The sequence below is a fragment of the Diadema antillarum genome, unplaced genomic scaffold (assembly GCF_040938485.1).
Source record: "Diadema antillarum isolate AM-2024a unplaced genomic scaffold, OU_Dant_1.0 scf00000004, whole genome shotgun sequence".
In the NCBI taxonomy this organism is placed as follows: Eukaryota; Metazoa; Echinodermata; class Echinoidea; order Diadematoida; family Diadematidae; genus Diadema; species Diadema antillarum.
The window spans coordinates 2447817-2454302 of NW_027270893.1; positions in this window are offsets into that span (position 1 = coordinate 2447817).

The window sequence follows — 6486 nt, forward strand, 5'->3', positions numbered from 1 at the left end:
ACTGGGAGCTTCGTTTATACTTACGTGGATATACTTGTGTTGAATAAAAAGAAAAGAAACAAAAGTAAGAGACTGTCTAAGTCGAGTCAGCGAATTAACATGATCTTTTAACTACGTTTAGATTCAAAAGTATTGTGTGTAGTGTAATATCATAGTGGTATACCTTGCCGATTTTCTGTAACAATGCGCAGATTCAGCGCTGAGCGCTGTCAATGTAATGGTAAACACCACAGTTGACGTTATGGTTATGATATGTTTCAGTCTGTATGGACAAAATTGATCTCAGTTTGATTATTGTGATGGCCTGAAATAGTGTAATCAACGCAATGCTACCTCGGTTTTTACAACGGAATGAATTTAGTTTAAACAGTGGGTGTATGTACTGAAATTTCGGCCAGTAATTTACGAATTCTGCGTATTAAAGTCGAACCAACAGTCATACGAATTGAATGTGTATGTATTGTTGCTATACGGCACATGGTTAAAGTGCCTATTGTAAATGCATAGTCTGCGTTTTGTTGATAATGCGACATAGAAATGTAGGTGAATGAGTTCACTTCTTTTTCATCGTTTTCTAAAAATTATGTACAAACTGCCACTCCAAAATAGTATGCTGCCACTGATATGCAGCATTATTTATGTGCAACTCATTGGCGTTCTATAGATGAATGATGCAGGATTTTAAAGCAGTTGTGCCTGAAGATTGTTTGGTGGTTTTCTTTTTCCAACAGTAACTTTCATCATTTCTACAGGTCATAGAATTTTATGTGATTCGCAATATTTAATCTACCTGTGGATCAGGGCTCAGGCATTATGATAATCTAATTCCATTGTGCTCTTTTGTGCAACAGCTCTAATACCAAAGGTTTCTGTGTTGAAGCATAATTCCTCTCATTTTTTGTTCCGTTTCTGTTCGAGAAGATAAATTTCATGAGATTCATACCTGATGATGACTACCTACACATAATTATACTGGTACTAAGCGTGCATATTGTATGTAGTGTCTGTTTTGTTTTAATATATCGAATTACATATCCGTGATATTATTGGACTCGCTAAGAAGTCGACTTTGATCCGCACTGAAATAAATAGAATACATGTATCTTGATATCATTGTACATGTATAATGCACATGCATGCATCTGTCTATACGACCTTTGACCTCTCTCCCTCTCATCCTCTCACTACCTCTCCTTTTCTGTACCCCCCCCCCCCAATCTCTCTCCCTCTCTGAAAACCGGAGAGTTTGATTTAATTGGGGGAATGTCGACTTATACAACGAAGATAACAAAATACAGAAGAAAATAACAGAACATTTCTGGACTGCTCACAATCATTTTCATAGATTCGACTTTCACGATTTGTCGTCTTGCAATACGCCGAGGTTCGGTGCATTTCACTCATAATGTACGTAGCTTCTAATACAAAGCTTTATCAAACTGACACGTGGTCAACGGTCTATTGAAAAACAATCATTGCCTAAATTTCAGATAAAGGCAATATCATCTTCAATCTACTGTACTTGATTTTTTTTTTCGGCATGCAGCATTACGAATACTCCACTCAACAAACCCCGCTGCTTTTCAAAGGTGGTACATCATTTTCCGACATGTTTGTTAATTCACAGATCAGCAGTTGCGATCTTAACAAATTTAATATGCAGAGGGAAACAAATTGAACAAAATCGCACTTCATCCTTCACCCCTCTGAATAATATCTTTCTTTCATTTGGTACATCAATGTTTGAGTATAAAGGAGAAGTACATATGAGATATTTTCTGTGCGAAATGTTTTTTATTCAAATTTTGATGTGACAGTCTTCATATAAAAAAAGTGTTCACATTGTTTATATTGTGGTTCTACTGTGAATACACAATGACAAGAAATTGACAGGTGATAATCATAATAAAGTATCTAGGCAAGTACTAAAGTAGTACATGTCATGACTGGTTGTATATAATGCTTTACGGGAGACTTGCATACAAAGCATATGCTTGAATCTTTGCTGACACTGAAAGACCCGGGCCCTGTTTCATAAAGCTGTTCGTAAAGTTACGAACAACTTACGAGCGACTGGTGATCAGTTCTGATATGCTATGCTTATCAGAATTTCCATCATTCCGCACAAGAACTGATCACCAGTCGCTCGAAAGTTGTTCGTAACTTTACGAACAGCTTTATGAAACAGGGCCCCGGTAGGAGGTGGATGCTTGATTGTGGCCCGATTCATTCGCTGCCCACCGGGGTATAATTGAGAACCACTTACAGCACCGATCAGCGAATACAGTGTGTGCATCGAAGCAGACGCTCATTAGTAACGGTCGACATGTACACAATAAGCCAGTTCACAATTACAATCTGAGCATGTGCAGATAAAGGTCATTGCAGACCTTCTCTTGAAATGGATTTGCAACTGAGGTATTCAAAACCTAGATAGGGCTTCTTGACAACTGTGTTGTAAATGAACCAGGTGCTGATTGGTGTTTACAGGTGAATGTACATTCTTTTCAGCAACATTAACAAAAGCCATTCATGCAGCACTGACATGTAAATTAACACTTCCTGCATTGCTGTTTTCAACTGCTCTTCTTGAGGACTATTCCATGTTTTGCAAAGTCTGTGGTTGGAGAGGTCATTGCAGACTAGTGCTAACTGTGAACTAGCTTATTCGTTGTGAGGTTCTCGGATAATATCGGAGCCAGGCCAGCCTTTCCGCTCTATGTATCCCAAGAATACCGGGTCTTTCAGCGTATTAGCTCTTGAGCTGACATGGCAATGACGTCCGTAATGTGAACATAAAGACAAGTAGGCTACTGTCAATGAAACACAGATTGCTGTTACTGATTGAGTAGTGCTCTTCAAACACAATGATGTGCATTGTAACTAACGAATTTTGTCATACATGGTAATGCGGTACAAGGAAGAATACGTGCGACCCACGATAAATGCTCCGCAATGACGTAATGAAAACGCTTCCATGGCAGACGTGCATGTCTGCATGCATGTCGTCCGCTGACACACACACACACACACACAATGATGATCCACAGTATTTGTATAGCGCCATACTATTGTTGTAGAAATATTCAAAGGCGCAGACTCCTCCAAGAGAGTTAACAATTGAATGCCTGGTGAAAAATGCAAGGAAAGTAGAAATAACGCCTAAATTTCTCTATGCTAAAAGTACCATGCCATGGGAAATCTCAATTGGGCTTGCAAACTACTTAATAAGATGTCAGATTAAGTTGTTCTTTATTTATGTATGTAAATACATTTTGTTAGCTGCTTTCACGGAAAACAACAAACACACGAAGAAAGAGAACTGCCGGTCTCATATAGCAAATCTGGATGATTCTTAATAAGTCAAATGTTACTCTTCACAATGCAACGAGATTCAAAATGCTGAAAATATTCTTAGGATAGCTATAAGTGTTTTAGGACAGAGAGTGACAGTGCATAAAAAAGAAAACAGCAAAGTGATACATGTATTTGAAGACTGCCGTCCAGCTGATAACTATCAAGGTGGATCTTAACAGAAAACATTGATTTTTATTTCTTCATCAGATCGCTGACAAGTACGTTCACTTGAGGAATCGTGTAGCCTAAAAAAAAACCACCCTTTCCACGTTACGCATCATTTCATGCTAGCTCACTATAATCTTTGTAACACTTAATATCTTTAACTTACTAAGCATGAAGCAAATTGCTCTTTCGAGCATACACACAGGTCAATTCATGGAAGTACTGTGATAATGTAGTTTGTATTCATAAATCTATCTGAAGTACTGACATTTTACACAAACACACACACAGACAGTCGACAAATGTATACACGCCTCGTCGCCTTGTAAGCTCGTCTTTTCCTTCACTCTCGGCTCAGATTTCCTTCATATTCATATACTCATGAATAGTCATAGATACATGTATTCATTTATTCTTTTCTCTCTTTCTTTTTTTTTTTGTCTTTGCTAGTGCATAAACAATAACTACGCAAAATTACATCTCTCTTCGGAGAACATCCGGGTCTTGATTTCAATATGTGTTTGCCAAGATTTCTTTTTCTTTCTTTTTGCACACGGCACACTACCTGGCTCGAATTTGTTTCCAACATCGAGAACTAAAGGGACCAATCGCAATTTAACACAATTCATTATGTGAATATCAGGCAGTAACTTCTCAGTTATTCATATGCAATCGCATTAAATTATACAGAAAACAAAGACGGCACTTCTACGCTCAGAGTACAGGTACTGTATGATATGCTTTACAGACTAAATCTATTTTTAAAAATCTAGATGCCTGATTTTTGTGACGAATCCAACATCCATCGAGTGACTGTCAAAAGTACTGTTCTTGAATAAGAAAAATAACATAAATGACAGTGCGATTAATCAACTTTTCCGCATTCGAAAACAGCGTGCACACACACACACACGCACGCACACACAAATACACGTACACCTCATCATAGTATACTCAATATCAAATATTCAGTTCAGAATAAGTATCATAATTTACATGCAAATATTTACGTGAATACATTACGAAGTGGTTTCTCAAGCATTATTGCCGAATGCACAAGGTTTTTATTTGTTTGTTTTTGTTTTTGTCTTTGTTTTTTCTTACAAGATAACACGAGGTGAACACAAACATGAACACGAGATGAAGAATACATTGAAGCTGAACAATAATGTTAACATGTGCGTCGAGTTTTTGCTTTCGGAATGCAGTTCTCGACAAAAACCATTTTAGTGGGCATGGATGGAACTGCTCTTTTTGGTCCTGTTTTACATGGTATCACGAATTTTCGTCAACGTTCACGTCAGAAAGACCAGAGTAACTAAGTAGGCTTGTAATAGATTCTAAAGCTTTTGAGTACACATGCTATTTTTCATGGAATTGTAGGAGTTTTAAGCGGTAAAAAAAATACACGCACTCGGAGAGCGCAAACCTCCACCATGACGACAGGGTCACACGAACGTCCAAAAGAGATATAAACCTAGATCCGCCTCGTGGTCATCGCCAGATTATTTCGTCTATCTACTATGGAACTTTCCTGAAAATTTCATCAAAATCCGCTCATAAATTTTCAAGGAATTTTGTGTCTTTGTAAATGATATTCTTAATTTGAATTTCACGCTTACCAGGCATAAAAATAAACGAACAACTGGCACCCGCGGCCAACACAATGACATTACATCCTTGGTGGATGAAACGAGCATCGAGAAACTAGGAGGTGCGTCTCAGGTTAACATGTTGGCGCGTGAATCGTATGTTGTATTCACTAGACTACATTTGGAGGATAAAGAAAATACACCGAAGTATATCACTGGAATAGAAACTGGTAATAAAAGTACAACGGTAAAAAACATACTATCTGTTTCTAAATTACTTGACGCCATACCATCCCTTTTCGTCACGTCACTTTACAACGTACCCTCTTTTTATCCTCTTGTTGCAGAAAGTAATTATCAAAACATGTTAAGGAGTATACACTACGTGTAGATGATGGAGAGTGCATAAACAAAAGCTTCCAACAACACCATGAAATTCACGATTTACGATGTGTATCATTCGAGACACCTATGCGTCGTGTCGGTTTCCCCTGCTGAAAATCGACAGTTAGTCGAAAGGTCAAATTCGGCCAATGAGCGATACAGCATCGATCCGTGGCTTCTCCGAAAGCAACTTCCTGTGTCAAGGCAAATCGAGAGCACCACCTCTTTCGATCGGGAGCCACGCCTTCCGTTCGAAAGCCACGCCCCCTATTTTCAAAAGCCGGTTTCAGCCTCGTCCTTTTCTGCTCCTTCATTCCATCTGTCCGACTGAGGATCTTGTGGGTCCCTGCAAAAAAAAAAAAGAATATATATATATATATATATATATATATATATATATATATAATTTAATTAATTAATAACAATAATAATAATACTAATAATAACAATAATGATAATAATAACAATAACATAATAATATATGAATAGAAAAATATTAAAAAACGCAACAACATAAAACAAGATATCAAGAGATGCTCCTTTATCTGTAAGTTTTTCATGCCAAAATAACAAATTAAATGAACTCAAAAGCAGTGATAATTTCTCATTACTGATCTAACAGTCACAACGTAACCACATAATGACAAACTCGCAAAATTACCAACAAAGCACAATGAGCGAAAAACGGTAACGCTACGAAAGGTGTCTTTCCACCTTGTACTGTACTTTTTCTTTGTCTTTTGTTTCTTCATTTGCCTACAATATGGTGGACAGTGGTTATCTAATTAATACTATGGGGAAAACGGCTTGAAGGCAAAAAGCGAGAATGGACGATTCATAGTTTTCATACAATATATATCACATGTCACACGACAGTGGTCACTACAAAATTATCATGTATCTGTTAAAATGCAGGTAGAGGTGTGTGTGCCTGTGTAAAAAATGCTTCTCAGCGCACTTTTGTGTCTGTACTTGTGTGTATATACTA